This window comes from Caretta caretta, chromosome 9 (genome assembly GCF_965140235.1).
Source record: "Caretta caretta isolate rCarCar2 chromosome 9, rCarCar1.hap1, whole genome shotgun sequence".
Lineage (NCBI taxonomy): Eukaryota > Metazoa > Chordata > Testudines > Cheloniidae > Caretta > Caretta caretta.
Window position 1 is genome coordinate 4,899,563 of NC_134214.1, and position 18,327 is coordinate 4,917,889.

The 18,327-nt window shown below is 46.2% G+C and overlaps 1 protein-coding gene across 3 annotated transcripts in view; it reads right to left on the minus strand.

Moving 5' to 3' along the window:
• The window catches only part of LPP (LIM domain containing preferred translocation partner in lipoma), a 444,094-nt gene extending 426,464 nt beyond the window's left edge, over positions 1 to 17,630 (minus strand). For all 3 annotated transcript variants that reach the window (XM_048863294.2, XM_048863299.2, XM_048863293.2), the window contains exon 1: positions 17,576 to 17,630. The gene's annotated coding sequence lies outside the window, so the exon portion shown is untranslated. The remainder of the gene's footprint in view (positions 1 to 17,575) is intronic.
• Between the last annotated feature and the right edge of the window lie 697 nt (positions 17,631 to 18,327).

The window sequence follows — 18,327 nt, forward strand, 5'->3', positions numbered from 1 at the left end:
CAAGAGTGGGCACTGAGTAATGTTTGAGATATTAGAGAGACAAGGTGAATGAGAGAACATCTTGCATTGCACCAACTTCTGCCAGAGACAAGCTTTCGAGCTTCACAGGGCTCTTCCTTAGGCCTATGAGATATCACAGCTCTCTCTTTTAGTGAGAGCAGGAGGGGTCTATGGGGAACTGTGGGGAACAGCCCGGGCTGTCTATATTTCATGTCAGTCATGTAAATATAACACACCTACACACTGACCACAGCACCAACGTCTAATACAGCTCTTCCCCATAGCTCCACGCACCCCACCCCTGCACGTGCACACACTAACCTATTACCTGGCACTTATCAGTATTCATACTTTACAGAGGTCAAAAGACTTGTCATCAAGGAACAGCAAACAAGTGTGACCTGCTCAAACTCGACAAGGCAATCAATGTCTGCATTTCAGAGGAGAGCCTTCATGGAAATTTGCCGATGCCTGTTTAGTTTTCTAAAGCTCTCAACTAAGACAAAGCTCTGATATTTGATAAAACCATCCTGTTAGGAGACTGGATGACTTAGGGGATCAGGGATAAGATAAAGAGCTTTTTGGTTCAAAATCCACTCCAGGCTCTTTGATTTTGAGTCGACTGAAACAAAAATCTCAGTGTACAATAAAAGCACTGTTACCCAAACCTTTAGGCACATAAAAGCAAGTGCATACACCTATTCAACAGGTACCACTGTGATGGGCACATTACAAATGGAGGCAAACAGAGAGCGGGTAATGAAGACCTTTCCATCATATCACCAGGCACTGGGTATGTGAATCAAGGGTAATACATATCTGAAACCAACTGCTGACAGAACCAAACCCTCGGAGTCCCAGCTGCTGTAATCAAAGTCCATCATTAATTAGAGAGTAAAGGTAGTTTGGAAATAATTTTTTTTTATTGACTACAAATATTGACAATTTTTTTTCCCCACTTAGTTGAAATTTTCAGATTGTGGCCAAAAACCTTGTCTGTTCATAAAATTTTCAGTGAAGCTGGACCTTTTTTTCCAAAAGTGTTTGTTTTGTCAAAAAATAGCCATTTTCCACTGAAAAACTTGGATGGAAAATGTTCAGCTAGTACTATTAGCGAGGGCTATTTATGCTAATCTCAAAAAACACGACCCCAGTGGGGACCAACACCCTCCTAGCACTTCAGATAGAACTGGAAATGGGCCAATTTCTCAGATACAACTTTTAACATTAATTAGCATGGCCAACAAGGCCTTTTATGGGAAGGAATCAGAGGAAAACTGCGGAGGTAGAAATGTAGGAGTTTGGCACTTGATTGGTAGCTAGTGCCATTTTCTTTCATTCACTCGAGGATAATTATTTTGGCTATGGCCACCTATGATTTTGTCCTCTAATTAGCAGGTAAAGCAAGTCAACATTTACTTATTATCAAGGACCTACTACAGGTTGTGTTTCTGCAGCCAAGGCAAACAAATCTGTACCTGTCCTTCACACTAAGAATAGCTTCCGATCGTCAAGCACAGTTGCCAGGGAAATGAATGGCTTCTAATGCAAGCTTCTCAGTCAAATTAAACGAGTGCAGACTAAAAGCAGCAGAGGCAGACGGCGACAGAAAGCATGCGGTGAATAAGATGCACACGCTGTGCACACGTGGAGAAATTACACCATGTTAGCGTGCCAGGCTGGGACTCGGGAGACCTGGGACCAATCCTCAGCTCCGCCTGACTTCTTGTGCGACCTTGGCCAAATCACAGTTTCTCTCTCCCTCTGTTCCCCAACTTTCCCCTGCACTGTACAACGGGAGAAGGAACAGCTCTACCCTACGTCCCACAGGTGTGGTGGGGATAAATACATTAAAGACCATCAGGCTCTCAAACTCAGTAGGTATGGGGGGGCTACATAAGCACCATAAGATAGCCAGACCCCTCTCAACCTTCAGAATGGCTGGTTATTTGACTTTCCACTGAAAATATGCTGTTACAGTGGGGTCACTAACTCGCTCCTGTTTTAACGCAGCCTAAATCAGACCAGACTTGAACCCAGGAAGGACTCCTGGGCTTTATTTCTGATCCTGCAACTGACACACTGTACAACCCTGGGCAAGTCACTTAATCTTTTTGTGCTCAGTTCATCCAGCTGTAAAATAGGGATACCACCAGCTACCGCAGAAGGGTGCTGCAAAACTTATCTATCGAGCTCCAAAGGTGTGCTTGGTGCTTTATGGAGATAAAACAGACAAGATCTCTGCCACTAGGAGCTTGCAACCTAATTGAATGGATGCATCAGAAAAGCACCTTGGGATCCTTTTTGATGATTCATATTGAATTGAAATGGATATGGATCTAAGTAAAGACCTAGCAAAGTATTTGATGTTTTAGAAATCCAGACCCAACCTACTTCCAACACCCCCTCCACTCAGCAGAGTCATAATTATAACTCTCTCTGAGCAACAGGACAGAAATAAAGACTGAGTAAACTGAGGCTAGCAGAGACAGGTAAGCACCTCTGCTCTATTCGAGAAATAAAACTGAATGACTAAAGCAGCTGGATGGTCCTTCAAAGACTTAATGAAACAGCTCCAGGTACAGCAGCAGCTTCTACAGTTATCCTGCACAGGATGTCTTTGGTGGCATCAAATCTCCATATTTAACCATCTAGATTCCTTTCTCCCACTGCGGGTGGCTGAAGTTTTCCAAGAGTAATGGCCTTAAATTGCAGCAAGGGCAATTTAGGTTGGACATTAGGAAAAACTTCCTGTCAGGGTGATTAAGCACTGGAATAAATTGCCTAGGGAGGTTGTGGAATCTCCATCATTGGAGATTTTTAAGAGCAGGTTAGACAAACACCTGTCAGGGATGGTCTAGATAATACTTAGTCCTGCCATGAGGCAGGGGACTGGACTAGACGACCTCTCGAGGTCCCTTCCAGTCCTATGATTATGCCCTTTTAAAAGGAATAGGACAGGGATAGGAGGCAGTGGTGATGTGCTTTGGTTATGCTTTCTGTCTAAAAGCTATTTGATTTTTTTTTCCCTAAAATTTTCAAGAGAAGGAGGAAAAAGTTAGCATGATCTTCTGGGAAAATGTTTTCCATTTTTCAACCAGCTCTGTCTCTAACCTTAGATTGTATACTCCAGAGGGCAAGGACTTTGGGCCAATAGGTGTGAGATCAGAAATCAGGCCCTCTGTAATGCTATAGTAGCCCATAAGAGACCATGTTGACACCTAGTGTCCTATAAATACAGGAATAAAAGAAAAACCAGCTTCAAACACCTGTGTCTGCTGCATATTTTGATGCTGATTACTTTGCCATTTGGTTTCCCACAGGTTTTTTATGAAGATGAAGCAAAAAAACAACCCACCCCAAGAACCAATATAATTCATGTTTGTTTCCTTTTTTGTTGTTGCATTTGTTAACTCAAAGCAGGATTGGAAGGGGAAATACGTGGAGTCCTGGGGTAGCTGGAACTCTTCAGCCACGAGTTTTCTATCAAATGGTAGTATTTTTTAATCTCTCTCTCTCTCTATATATATATATAGCACTTTTCATCTCAAAGATCTCAAGACACATTGCTTTATACAAGGACTGGCCTACAAATCAATATGCTCCAGGACACGTGGCGTTACACAGGTCAGACTAGATGACCTAATGGTCCCTTCTGGCCTTCAATTCTATGCATCTATGAAACAAACCCTAAAAACTTCTCCAGTGGCTTCCTGCTGCTGCATTGGCATACCTCCCCGAGGTTCACAGCTCTCATTCTCCCATGCAACACATTACCGTATCATATTTATGCCATGCAATCTGCTAAGGAACATAAATGCTTCACAAGATGACATCCCTACACACAGACGCTGCTAAAGCCTTGAGCAGAGGGGAGGTCTGGAGAGGCATATGTCTGTTTCCATAGACTGAAAATCATCCACTGGTTGGGCAACATTTCTGATTCTCTTGTGCTGAGGAACGCAGGGTTCCTTGCCCACTCTGTACTCTAGGGTACAGATATGGGGACCCGCATGAAAGACCCCCTAAGCTTATTCTTACCAGCTTAGGTTAAAAACTTCCCCAAGGTACAAACTTTGCCTTGTCCTTGAACAGTATGCTGCCACCACCAAGCGTTTTAAACAAAGAACAGGGAAAGAGACCACCTGGAGTCGTCTTCCCCTGCAAAAAATATCCCCCCAAGCCCTACACACCCTCTGTCCTGGGGATGCTTGAGAATAATATCCTAACCAACTGGTTACAAAACCATCAAAGACCCAAATCCCTAGATCTTGGAACAATGGAAAAATCAGTCAGGTTCTTAAAAGAAGGATTTTATTAAAAAAAGAAAGGTAAAAATCATCTCTGTAAAATCAGGATGGAAAATACTTTACAGGGTATTCAGATTCAAAACACAGAGGATCCCCCTCTGGGGATTGGTCCAGCCAGGTTAGCTGAGCTTCTTAACCCTTTACAGGTAACAGGATGTTGCCTCTGGCCAGGAGGGATCTTTTAGCATTGTATACAGAAAGGGGGTTACCCTTCCCTTTATATTTATGACAACATCTGAACAGGCCTTCCATCCCGAGAGCTTTGCATTTGTTCTGTTGTTAATTGAAGGCCACACTCAAGGTATTTTCCCTACCTTCCGAAGGGCTTTTTCTCTTCTACTAATTGTTGTTTCTATTATGCCTGAAACATTAATCTATTTATTTAGCAGTAGGATTGTTTTCAGTATGTGTCGATACTTATTTATTATTGGAGGCCTACTGATGTTCTGAGCACCAGAGCACTTGTTTCAAAGGAAGACAACAGGACTTCCCAATGGGTTTTGTGTTAATCTCTCTATCATCACCACATTTGCCTATCCCTCCTTCCCCACCTCTTGGAATAATGGAGGAATTAAGGTCCCAGTTCAAAAAAGCACTTACGCACATGCTCACCTTTAAGCACAGGAGTAGCCTCACTAACTTTAGCTGGACTACTCACAGGGCTGAATTTAGGGTTTGCCGCATGGTGGGTCCATCCCCCTCCTCCCAGTCCCGTATCCTGCCTCCAGACGTGGACAAGACCTGATGCTTCTAAGCAGTGGTTTCTCAACTGTGCTCTGTGGACTGCCGGTGAGCTGAGTAGCCACTCACTGGAATGAAACCTCACTGAGAAAGCTGCAGCGTGGGGTCACAGGCCAGACTGCTCTCTCTTGCAAAGCCACCTGCATATTGGAGAACCGTTGGCTCAGAGGAAGCCAAAACTACTCTGGCAATTGGTGCAGGGCCGTGCATGGGAAAACAGCGTGTGGGGAGTGAGGAATTACACCAGCTGATGAACTGGGAGAGTCTCCACCATCCTTCCCCTAGTTCTTGAAATTTTTCATCACATGTAAATACCGCCCAGACCCCTAACCGGCTTTGCTGCTCACCTCCCGACCTTCATAATCCCAGTTAAGGTGCAGCTGCTATAATAATAGAGGGAAACTCACTCACAGGATTATTCTGATTATTTAGTCTGCTGCGGTTTCCAGAGGCCCCCAATTAGAGATCAGGGCTCTCGCAATGCTGTATGCACACGTAAAGCAACAACTGTTCCTGCCCCAGGCTGTTCACAGCTGAGGATTAGGACAAAGCAGATAAACCGACAAACACGTGAGGCAAGATGAGGAGATGAACAGTAAAGACACGTACAAAACAAGTGTTCATTGCAGCCACAGCTTGCCTCTCATTTTGCTCAACAACGTGCAACTGACATAACAACAGTCTTGCTCTTCTCCCCACCGTGGCCTGTTGGGATTTTCAAAGAAGCCTAAGGACCTTAAAATCCCAAATCCCATCAGATTTCAATGAGAGCTCGGTCCCTAAACCCCTTCAGGTCCTTTAAAAAGCCAAGCCTGTGGCTGTGATGCATCAAGATGCCACTGGAACATGTAGAAACCAAGTGATACAGGTCAGTCATGCACCATGCTAAAGAGTTTATAAAATTCTCACCCCAGACCTGGTGAGAGAAATCAATTTACAGACCTGATTGCTGACTCCCGCACCAACACATCTTGTTTATAGGATCAACTCATTCCAACAACATCCCAAAGACACATTTCACTGCTAAAGTGAAGTGATGGCTGTCAGGTAGCCATCTGAAGTCTCGACAGGGGCAGATACGGTATATTGAACATTTCCCCAGAGACATCAATTACCCACCAGAGGTAGATACAAAAAACCAAGTATTTACCTAGCACATGGTTTCTCAGAGAACATTCAGGATTTAATGTCTTGTGCCTGCTTATCTCAGGCCAAGTGATGTTACTCTGGAACTTGAAACTGAGCAGTATACGTCTCCTAGGGACCGCTGGGTATCATATTGTAGACAGGGCAGGTAGCACCACCTGTTATTCTGTTGGCTAACACTTCCCATTTATCAGACCTATATTCAGTTGCTCGTAACTTTGCCAGACTGTAACCCTTGGGGCTGAAATTTTCCATGCTGGGTATTTGCCTCGGGCTGAATTATTATTATGATTGATTTTTTTTTTTTTGAAAATTTCAGACACAATGGTTTAGCCATTTCAAAGATGGCAGCTAGGAAAAAATACATTGTTTTGCCCATGTTAAAAATTGCAGGCAGCCTTTTCTTTGAGAAGCTCTAGTTCCTTTTGAGCAAGAACTTGAAAATCAGCTGGGGAGGGGTGGCCTTTGTGTCCCCATAAAAATCTGCCCAACTTTGGCCAAGATATAAGACTTTAGAGAGAAAAAAATCACAGTTTGCACATACTCGGTAAAGACTGCTAAGACTTTAAATTCCCCAAAGAGTCCATCTACATTGGCCCGGCTGGGCAAACAGTATGGGACAAAGGGATGGAAGGGAGGGAGAGGCCAACTCTGTCTGGATGAGAAGCTCAGGGATGGAGATTGGGACGGAAATGTGAGCTGGAGAGGGGTAACTGGAGACCAGCCTGGAAGAAAGAGAGCTCAGATGAGTAGCTGGGAAGGAAGAAATTGAGACTAAGAGTGAGGGGAATTGGGATGGGATGGTAAGTCTGGAAGAAAGAGCGTAGGCAGGAAAGAGTGAGACGAGAAGCCAGAGGACTGGAGACCAGGCCTGGCTAGGTGAGGAGAATGGGACTGGGGACAAGCAGGCAGGGATGGGAAAGAGACAGGACTGGGAGAAGGTCAGGTCGGAGGGGAAAGGCAGAATGAATCACCCTTAAGAGCATGGAGTCGGGGGGGGGGGGGGGAGTGGGGGAGAGATTGCCAAAAGAGAGGATGGTCTCATAACTAGGAACTCAACTGCCTTAATCAAGCTGCTTGAACTAAGCTTTTTGCAGGTGGTCACTAACTCGGTGTCCCTCACTTTCTTCGTGTTTTACTTGAGACCGGGAGGGACTTGCAGAGATGGTGAGCACCCACAGTGAGCTTTGAGCACAGAGCGCTCTCTAAGGCAAAACATTCTGAAAAATCAGGTCCTAAGACTCTAAAATTGGACACCCTAAAGTAGTGGATACTTTTGACCTTCATCTCTTTCTCTCGGTTTCTGATGTGTAAAATGCGGAGAGCACCACCCCCTCATTTCACAAGGGTTTTGTGAAAAATAAACCCATTAACAGTTGTGAAGCAGTCACACAATAGCAATGAACATGACAGAAAAGCACGAGGAAATTAATAATTCTGTTTTCACAGCAAGGTTTGAACAGTGTACAGTAAATAAGGCCTTGGACCACACACTGAACAATGAGTAGAAAACTAAAACATTGAATAACTGCTCATTAAGTGAATACTGCCCATTCAGCACACTGTGGAAAAAAAACAGTATGGGCTCGTCTAATTAAATACCATATCATAATGCATACGCACTATGGGGCCAGAATTAAGGTTGTATGCGCAACCTTAATTCTGGCATTTATTAACTTTTGAGTGCTTGACTTTGCAGCCATAATAATGTTGTTTACCTCAGAGTTGTGTGTGTGATTAGCTAGAGTGCTTATGTTACCACCATCCTGCCACACAGCCAATCACCACATACATTTCTCCTGAGTAGTGCAGATTATGTCTATCTGTAACCCAAGCACAGGCTCTCCTTCACCGCAATGCAACGCACCACAGACAACCTCTGCTCTCCACGAAACCGACTGGAGTGTCGAGTTCCCCAGTCTAACTACATGACTGGTTCCTAAGACTCTTAGCCAGGTCTGATTTTCAGCCATTCTCCTCACTACATTAACTCATCCCCTCATAACATACGTCGTCCTCTTCAACTCAAAATAACTCCAGCTCAGCATGGTAACTCCAAAGAGAAGTGGTGACGGCCCTAAGCAATTTTCCCCCTCCCCTCTTCTACCCCAACGTATACCACTCCCTCTCAACCATGTCTATGGCAGCTACCATAGCCAGGGGCACCTTAGATACACCTCTGAAAGATGCTGACACAGTCATTTTCTGTAAGTGAAGGGATTACCATCGGATAACTGGCTGATCACCATCATCAAATAAAACAGTGAGCGTACAGCTGAAATCCCACAGAGCAGGAACCCACATCAATATAATCACCACCATATTAGGAGCTAATTGGCCCCACTCAATAGTTCTGTCAGCAGATGTGTGTCCATGACTGAAGGGCCATGGAAGCTGAATTATTCTTTCACTCTCAAGAGACGGTGTCTGCTAGGCCAGAGTGAAAGTCCATCAGCAAGAGAGCAGGGCAGAAACTTGCATTGTTGTGGTCCATGCGGCACCTTATGAAGTGTACTGCATGCAAAATAAAATGTCATGCACTTATAAGCATCAGATAATAAATACTACCCCCGGTGCGGGTAAAGAAAGGTATTGAGCAACAATAAGATGAAATCTGACAGCAAAGTTTTGGATCTGTTTTTCAGCTGAAAACTTTTCTAGTGTTGACAAAAAAATTCACATTTCCCCACTGAAAGATGCTTTCCTTTGTAAATTTCCACTTAATTAAAAACTTGATTTTCATTTTCGACCAGCCTTAGAACTGGGGTATTTTTCAGCCTATCCTAAGTATTAACAAGATACTGAGAAATCCCATGGTAAAATCACAATCCATGATGAGCGCCGCTCCCTTTTTCTCCTAGGAGTGATTGCTGTATTCTGACATTTCTAGCTGCCTTCTAACTGTGCAGTTCATGCCAACACCGTTTCACTCTATGCCCACATCCTTTAATAAAGTCTGCCCCTGGATATATAAGAGCACTCCCAACATTTCTCCCTTTGCCCATGAACTGGGCAAACCAAACCGTACTGTGAGCCATCGAACCCATGAAAATGGGAGCACCTTTCCAATTCCTCAGCCACACCCTTTGTGATCACTCAGGGAACAGCAACGGACTTCAAATGTCTCCCGCATCCCCCATTCTGTCCTCACCTGGAAAACCAGTTGCTGCAGCAAGCGGGGGGGAGGTGGGAGATAATTCCATTGCTGGGAAACAAATTGGGGGCTTAGAAACGGATGGGGATAAACAAGATCTGACTGTATATGATTTAGAGCTAACAATGCAGTTTACCGAATGTTAATTGAATACACAGTGGCTGTTAGCGACTGTGGGGATCAACTTAATTTTAAATTAAATAAGCAATAAATGCTTAACTGAACTTCTATTAAATTTCACCCAGTATGAGAAGTATGTGGGGCTTTTAATTGACATTAAACAAGATAGTTACATTGAGTCAGTTGATATTTTATTACCTGGAGATAAATGGCCTTATTAAATCTAAGCTATTTCCATTCGAGGTGGAATCACACATGGCTCCGCTAATGTTTGTCTGGCTCAAAGGCAGCGCGCTAAGCAGATTTACTTGGGTGGGGAGGGTGAAAACAGTGAACAATACTGGATTGATAGCCCCACCTGGAGACGGAAAGCCATTCATTCACAGAACAGGTACTATCCATTTATCTAGGGAGTTCTATGGCCCCCACATTGCTGTGGTCTCTGAACGCCGCACAATCATGAATGGATTTTATCCTTAACACTGCTGAGAGGTAGGGAAGAATTACTCCCATTTTACAAATGGGAAACTGAGGCACAGGGAAGATTAAGTGATTTGCCCAAGGCCTGTGATACACAGGAGGTCAGACTAGAAGATCTGGTGGTCCCGTTTGGCCATGAACTCTGACACACAGGGAGTCCGGAGCCAGGCCAGGTACTGAACCTACATCTCGCATGCAGCCAAGTGCCTCTTCCAGTTCTCACTGACAACTTCCCTAATTCCATCTCCACTTCTTCTCTAGCAGTGTCTTCCCCACTCTTCCACCTCTCCTCCTAAAGCCTACTAGGATTGGAAACAAAAGGGCCAATAAGGATGGGGGACATACCTATCCTGAGACCTCATTTCCCATGTGCCCCCTGAACCCTAGGAAATACTAATGGCTTGTGGCTACCATTGATCTAGGCTATTGTCAAAGCCCTGACATAGCGGTAGAAGGCCTTCCACTTCCTATAACTGCCTGCTTATTCCAAACACCTAGACACTAACATATGTAAACAGTCTTCAGCTATGTTAAGGGCTGTTATAAAGTGTACAGCAATCGATTGTTCTTCTCCTGCCTCCAGTGGACACAGAGAAGTAATGGAATTAATCTGCAGCAAGGGAGATTTAGATTAGTTATTAGGAAAAACTTTTTAATTCTCAAGGTAGTTAAGCTCTGGAACAGGCAAGAACAGGACAAACACCTGTCAGGGATGGTCTAGGGTTTCTTGGTCCTGCTCAGCGCAGGGGGCTGAATTTGATGACTTCTCTTCCCTTCCAGCCCTATATTTCGTGAATCGATGATTCAGAGACTAACACCACTGACCTTTTTGAAAATGACATGAATCTGAAGTATGAAATTTCACACCCAGATGCAATTTCATAAGTAAGCAGTATAAATTTTAATGTTTTCTACCAAGTTTTATGTACAAAATCAAGCGAGAGGTTGATACATCTTCCTGGTCTATGGAGACAAGTTTAGGAAGAAACCACATTTTCTATGTAAGGCATCTCTACGTCTACAACGTCTTGCTCTCGTTCTGACTTTCAACGAGTGTGTGATGTTGCCCTCTAGTGGCTAACTCACAGAGAAGATAAAGAACATGGTACTATGGCTAGTTTAGGAAACGCATATTAGCTCAAGTGGCAGGATCATGCATTTTAGGAACAACCAGCTTCTGGTCCTGGCTCCCAAGCTGTGGTGAATCACTTACACGGTAACTGCATCTGTTTGTATGAGCAGACGGATACAGCCTGCCCAAGACACCGCATGCAAAACAGAATCAAACAGCACAATGTAAACTAATTAAACCAATAGGACTGGCTACAGGAATCGGTCATAAAAACTGGGCCAACAATAACCATTTTAAAGATACTACGAAGGGAAAAAAACAGACATTTTTTTAAATGGAGAGAAAGCGATTAGCATCCATTGGCAAATTCCATGCCCTGCCACAGCCAACAGCCAACAGCCAACAGCCAACCTGCACACCAGCCTGTGACAACTGATGGGTGCCACCACACCCCCAATGAGAAATCACAATTTTAAATGGTTCCTTCTGGCCTGAAGAGCTATGAACCTATGGGGGAAAATGGCCTGACTGGAGTCAGTGATACTCAGCAGTCTGTATCTTTTCTAAGAAAAGGTTATCAGCAGCTCACAACTCCTCTGATGTTTGTTTTCCTTCCTGAGCATATTGCAAGGCTTTGGGAGCATTTATGAGTGACTCATGCATATGACAGAGTCAGCCTCAGATCCCAACAACAGATACTGACACCTTTCTTTTTCTTTTTCTTTTTTTTTTTTTTACTTAAAATAATGACTTTCACACCAGCTCTTGCATTGGCTCTGAACGTGACCAAAACTAACTCTCCTTGGGATTAGGCAGAATCTTAGCTTGAGTGTCTTTGCCATTAATCCTAATCACTGTGATTAGGTGCGGGCGATGTTTTTTTCATATCTGGATTAGCAGCATTACCACCCTCGCTATATTCCTGTGCCCAGAAGCACAGGGAGCAGAAACTGCTAAGCATTATACTGACCTAACCCAATTTCTTAGGCGAGCACAAACTGCCAAAAGCTTTGAGATTTCATGGGGTTTTTTTGGTCTGTGCTTTTTTTATTTGATTTGTTATTTTCTTTTCTCTGTGTTTCTTTCTCACAAAACTAAAAAAAAAAAAACCTGTCAGAATTCACTAACATTCCCTTTTGCAAGTTCCAGTCGGCGTGCAGCTCCCTTAGCATGAAAGCAACTGCCATGTTTCCTTTCCAATCCCTGGTCCAGGACCAGTGCTTAGAAGGGCTCTTGGAGTATTTGTACTCTCCATCAGAGTCCAAGAAAGTAACGGGATACTGGATCTTAAACGCATGGATGAATCAAAAGGAAGTAAATATTTCACTATTGTCACTGTGTTACTATGTTCTTATGCTAAAACCTCTTAAGGTAGCCATACAAAATTTATTTGAGCCTCCCTTGCCCAGTGAAGCTTAATATGGGCACTGGACTGGCACACCATTTCAGACATCACAGCAGTTGGTACACTCTAAAGTGACTCTAAAGGCCAAATGACGTTGAGAAATATAATGAGACTAATATGGAAGTTAAATGCTTTCATAGGGGAATAGAGGAATTGCCAAGCTGTACCAGACCCATGCTCTTCCTAATCTAGTATTTGTCTCCAACACTGGCCAGCACCAGATGCCACAAAGAATACTGCAAGAACCCTCCCGATCTCTAATAGTTAGAGATCAGTTTAAATCAGTGCTTCTCACATTTTTGTATTGGTGACCCCTTTCACACACCAAGCCGCTAAGTGCAATCCCCCTTATACATAAAAAACCCTTTTTTTACATTTAACATTATTATAAATGAGGAAGGTGAAGCACAGTTTGGGGGTGGAGACTGACAGCTCGCGACCCGCCCCCCATGTAATAACCTCATGATCCCCTCAGGGGTCACGATCCCCAGTTTGAGAACCCCTGGTTTAAACCATGAAGCATAAGGTTTAATTGCTAGTAAACTCTTATAATGTTGGATATTCTTGTTAGCCATATAAATGTCTGACCCCTTTCTGAATGTTGCCAAATTCTTGGCCTCATCATCATCTCGTGGCAATGAGTTCCAGAGTCTAATTACAAACTGTATGAAAAGTATTTCCTTTTATCTATTTTAAATTAGCTGCCTTTCAATTTCCCCTTGTTCTTCTGTTGAGACATGGAGAACAGTCACACCCAATGCCTCCATTCTCCAGACCATTCATTATTTATATACTTTTATCCCGTCCCTTATTTGGGGTTGTTTACTTTAGAAAGGAGACAGTCTCTTTTAATCTCTCTTCATATGAGTTTTTCCAGGCTCCTAATTATTTTAGTTATTCTTCTCTGAACCTTTAATTTCTACACTATGCTTCACTAGGCTATTGCAGGGCCTTCTGATGGAGAAATGGGAACTGCTTAGATCAACAGCATTGTAGGACTTGCAGCAGGAATCACACATAATCAGATAGGTTTCAGAGTAACAGCCGTGTTAGTCTGTATTCGCAAAAGGAAAAGGAGTACTTGTGGCACCTTAGAGAATAAATTGGTTAGTCTCTAAGATGCCACAAGTACTCGTTTTCTTTTTACATAATCAGACAAAAGGAACTTGCCTAAAGTTTGTGCACAAGCCACGAGATTTGACCTATGAACATGAAAGAATGATTTTAATAAACAAGGTGACACCTATGCTCGGAAATCAAATGATGGGGCACCCGATGCCTGAATAGTATCGTAAGTTATAATTAATAATAAATAAACCCTGATGACCACTTTATTTGTTGAAGTTCTTCAATTCTGATGGGATTTTAGCAGTCAGTATTTCACACTCTGCAAGAGGCAGAGATAAAGGCCATTAATCTTCAGTCTTTATTCATGTTGGTAAGTACTTACTCACTTGCATATCCTTAGACAGAACTTTTTACAGGATAAATACTGCGCAAAAAAAGGGATACAGAATTGGGACAGAATTTATACTACTTGAAGACTTGAATTTCATGCTTTCATAAGTTATACAGCAGAGAGACCTAACTACCGAAGTTCAAGACAACAGCCAATTAAATATCATACTCAAAGTGGGGCCAAAGAGAGACCCAAAGCTATTCAGAGAATGATGCAATTTGGAGACGTCATCTGCCTTGCAATCTGCCACAAACAGGCAAATGGTCATATCATCACTTGGGAAACTGGCCTTTCCAGACTTAGCCAGGATTTGAGAGGGGTTTCAGAACTGAAAATTGCCACTGCAAGTTGTAGACAGAACAGCAATATAGTTGTAAGCCTTGGAAATGTCGTGGCTAGAGGAAGGTACTGGAGAGACAGATCTGAAGGCAAATCTTTGCAGCACAAGCTTCCCCTGCCAGTGCTCTTCAACCACATTTTGAAGCGAAAATTTCTCTGGGCAAGAGAATTCAAGTCTCCATTGCCAGTTCATTCCTAGGTGTTTCGGCCAAGACAGCTAATGAGGGTGCTAGCCAATGCCAATCATAATAGACAGTTCACACTTCCATGATGAAAGACTCGAATATTCAGTGACAGGGAGAAATCTGGAAAGCGATAATGCTGATGGAGACAGGAGTGACAGTAGACAGGAATGAACGTAGGAGTTTGCATGTGACTGGCCCATTGCAGTTTGGGGTGTATACACAGCAGCATCAGTGAGATACAGTCCCTCTATATACAGCTCTTGAACACTATGTTCAATTCTGAGCAACATGTGACTGAAAGACATTGACAAACAGAATGGAGCTCAGACAAAAGCAACCAAGAGGATGAAGGGGCCGGTGGGTATGGGACTGATTCACAAGGAGCTAAATGGGGCACGTTGCTGAGCTAATAGACAACTGAAGTGGCAGAGATATGAGAACAGTCTACAAATAGCAGAAGGAAGTTAATGTCTAGGGGTCTGTCTACCCTGGGAATTTTCAGTACTTTTCCCACGGGTGCACTGGGAACATAGGAACTGCCAGACTGGATCAGACCAGTGGTCCACCTAATCTGGTAACCGGTCACCAACAGCAGCCAGTACCAGCTGATTTAGAGAAAGGCACAAGAAACCTTGCAGAAAACAACTCAGAGCTGCTTATTTCTAACTCCCAATAGTTAGACATTGGCTTAACCCCCAGATGACAGGACGGAAGGGAGCACTAGAAAGAACAGGCAGCAGGAATTTCTACAACACTGATGTGAGCAGTTAGATGACACAATGGTAAGAACTAATGCTCTGCCTATGCTAGAACTCCCATCAATGGTGCTGCACCTGTGCTAGCCAGCAGCGAGTAAAGGGTGAACTGTAGATAACAGCAATGGAGAGGAATAGTGAGGGCAATACAACAGAACTGAGAGGGTGAAACCAAAAGGGGAAAACCAGGATGACAACCAGAGAAAACGTCCTGATAATAAGGCCTCACTGTGCTGTGAAATAATCACAGAAACATAGGGGGAGGGACACCAAGAGGTCATCTGCTTCATCCCCACTCCTGGTGCTGAGGCAAAATTAAATATACCTACCCCGACAGGTGTTTGTCTAACCTGTTCTTAAAACCTTCCAGTGACAAGGATTCCACCACCTCCTAGGTAATTACTCAAGGGAAGCCCCGTTGTCTGGGCTATTTAGCACAGTCTGGGCCAACCATGAAACACGGGAACAATCCTGTCTTGGCAATGAAATGGACTGAAAAACCCAATAAGTCTTTTCAAGCTCTAAGTCACACGATCCGATGTGGACAAACTTTCACGACAGAATGGGCTGAGCCCACCACCTCATTTCACACAGGCCAGAGAATGGCTCTTAGTTACTATCAACTTGGGACAAAGCTGAACCAGCAACACACAGGTGAACTATTCTGAGAGTCCCATGTCCACACCCCACTCTCCTCCCTCCATGATCCTAAATCTAGGCATTTATACAGCATCCCTCTCCATGATATCTGAGTGCCCAGCAACACAGTGACACCCTAGATCCCAGTCTCACCGTATCCTTTTTTGCAAAATGATTTTTTCCACAGATTTTACCCTAAAAGTTACTCCCACATGGCAAGCACCCAGCCTCTGTAGGTCACATACCTGTGAGCCCTACAAGTGCAGAAATCCCATCAAAATCAATAGCACTTCTTTGAACTGAAGTCTTATGGGAGTGAGACTTTCCACTGTACATACAGGGGGGTCAGTTGCACAGTCCAGGGTGGAACAAAGCATTCCGACTTTGTAGCCAGACTAGCACCCTTAAGCAAAGGTGGCACGCCTTACAAAAGTAAGATATCAAAAGCCAGCTCATCCTAGAAGTGGGTGAAAGGTAAGTGAGCAAAATCCAGCCTACTGGGGAGTGGAAATAAAAAGAATAATCTAACACTTTGTTTAGTCAAACTGAGTACGGCCAATTTATTTCATGGTATAATGCAGAAGCCAGAGCAATTACTGAATTAGTTTTCCCTATCAACACCTCCCACTCACAAACAAAGCCCCAGGGGGTGCCGAGATTTCTCCTGAACAATAATGAGAATGAAATCTGTCAATCTGAATGAAAATAAACTGGGTGACAGTAATTGTGTGGGAAATTTCTGCTGTGCTTAGCGGCCTGGGAAGGGCCTACCCAACCTTGCATGGAAAAGTGTGCCAGAGCCTAACACACCTGTGATTATTTCCATAATGATTGGGGTCCCATTCTACAAGGCACCATACCAATCCTTGCCCTAAAGAATTTACTGTCCCACAATTCAGGAGCAGGACAGAGGAGGCCCGGGAAGCGATATTTAATAGAAAAAGATAGCAGGACAACTCCCTCGAACCAAAGCAATCAGTGTCCCAGCGCATCCCTGTCCCATCAGCTGTGCGGCCCACACTGTGTGGTGAAAGCCTGTTGCCTCCAGAGCGCAGGACGCCGCACCTAAGGGCCCACTGGCGTCCTGCAGAGACCCTAGTGGAGTATGGCCCACCCAGCTAGAAATGAGAGATCACAGGGAGCTGCTCTGGGGCTCTAGCCCCCAACTGTGGGAGAGAGACGCAACCAGGGGGTCAGCTGCCCTCCTCCCTGGGCAAAGACGGGGCAGGGCGGGGGACAGCATCCATCTGCACCCTGACGCACCTCCAGTCCCCCTGCCCCCGGGGCAGTCGCTTGCAGGGTGTCCTTAGGGCCAGATCTGCCCCCCCCCCTGCTCCCCCCAAGGCAGCCCCTGGGAGGAAGGGGGGCGGGGGCCGTGTCCCCAGGAATGTCCCAGGAGGCTCCCAAACAGCATGAGGGGCTCGGACCCCCAACTGCGGGGGAAGTTTACTGCGGTGCCCCCGCCCCCCCCCAATTCGCCCCCTTCCCATGCCCAGCCTGAGACCAGCCCCCCCCCCCCCCCAAAAATCTGGTCCCTGCTTCTCCACTCCCCCGCCCCCCGCCCCCGCCGGCGGCAGGCTGGAGATCCCCGCCGGGGCCTCTCCCGCCCGCCCCAGCCGGGCCAGCAGCACCCGGCCCGGGCGAGGGAGGAGCCGCCGCCCCCGGCCCCATGCAGCGCGCGCCGCCCCACCCCGCCGGGGGCTCCGGCCGCGGCACAGCTGGGGCGGGGGGGCGGCGCGCGGGGGGGCGAGTGGCTCTCGGCAGCCCTACCTCGGGGGGAGGCGGCGGCGAGCGCGGCGGCGGCGGCAGCGGCGGGAGGGCGGAGGCGGCGGGGGGCGGTGCCGGGGCTGCATCAGCGCCGAGTCCCCTCCCCGGCCCCGGCCCCGGCCCCGGCCCCGGCGGCTCCGGCACGGGCCTGGGGCTGCCCCCCGCTCCAGCTGCCTCCTGCCCCCCCAACCCCCCCTCTCCCGCTCCCTCCTGCCCCCAAACTCCCTTCTCCCTCCAACCCCCCTTCTCCCCCCCCGCGCCCCAACCCCCCTCTCCTGCTCCCTCCTGCCCCCCAAACTCCCTTCTCCCTCCAACCCCCCTTCTCCCGCTCCCTCCTGCCCCCCAAACTCCCTTCTCCCGCTCCCTCCTGCCCCCCAAACTCCCTTCTCCCGCTCCCTCCTGCCCCCCCAACTCCCTTCTCCCTCCAACCCCCCTTCTCCCGCTCCCTCCTGCCCCCCAAACTCCCTTCTCCCTCCAACCCCCCTTCTCCCCCCCCGCGCCCCAACCCCCCTCTCCTGCTCCCTCCTGCCCCCCAAACTCCCTTCTCCCTCCAACCCCCCTTCTCCCGCTCCCTCCTGCCCCCCCCAACTCCCTTCTCCCGCTCCCTCCTGCCCCCCCCAACTCCCTTCTCCCGCTCCCTCCTGCCCCCCCCCAACTCCCTTCTCCCTCCAACCCCCCTTCTCCCGCTCCCTCCTGCCCCCCAAACTCCCTTCTCCCTCCCCACGCCCCAACCCCCCCTCCCGCTTCCTCCTGCC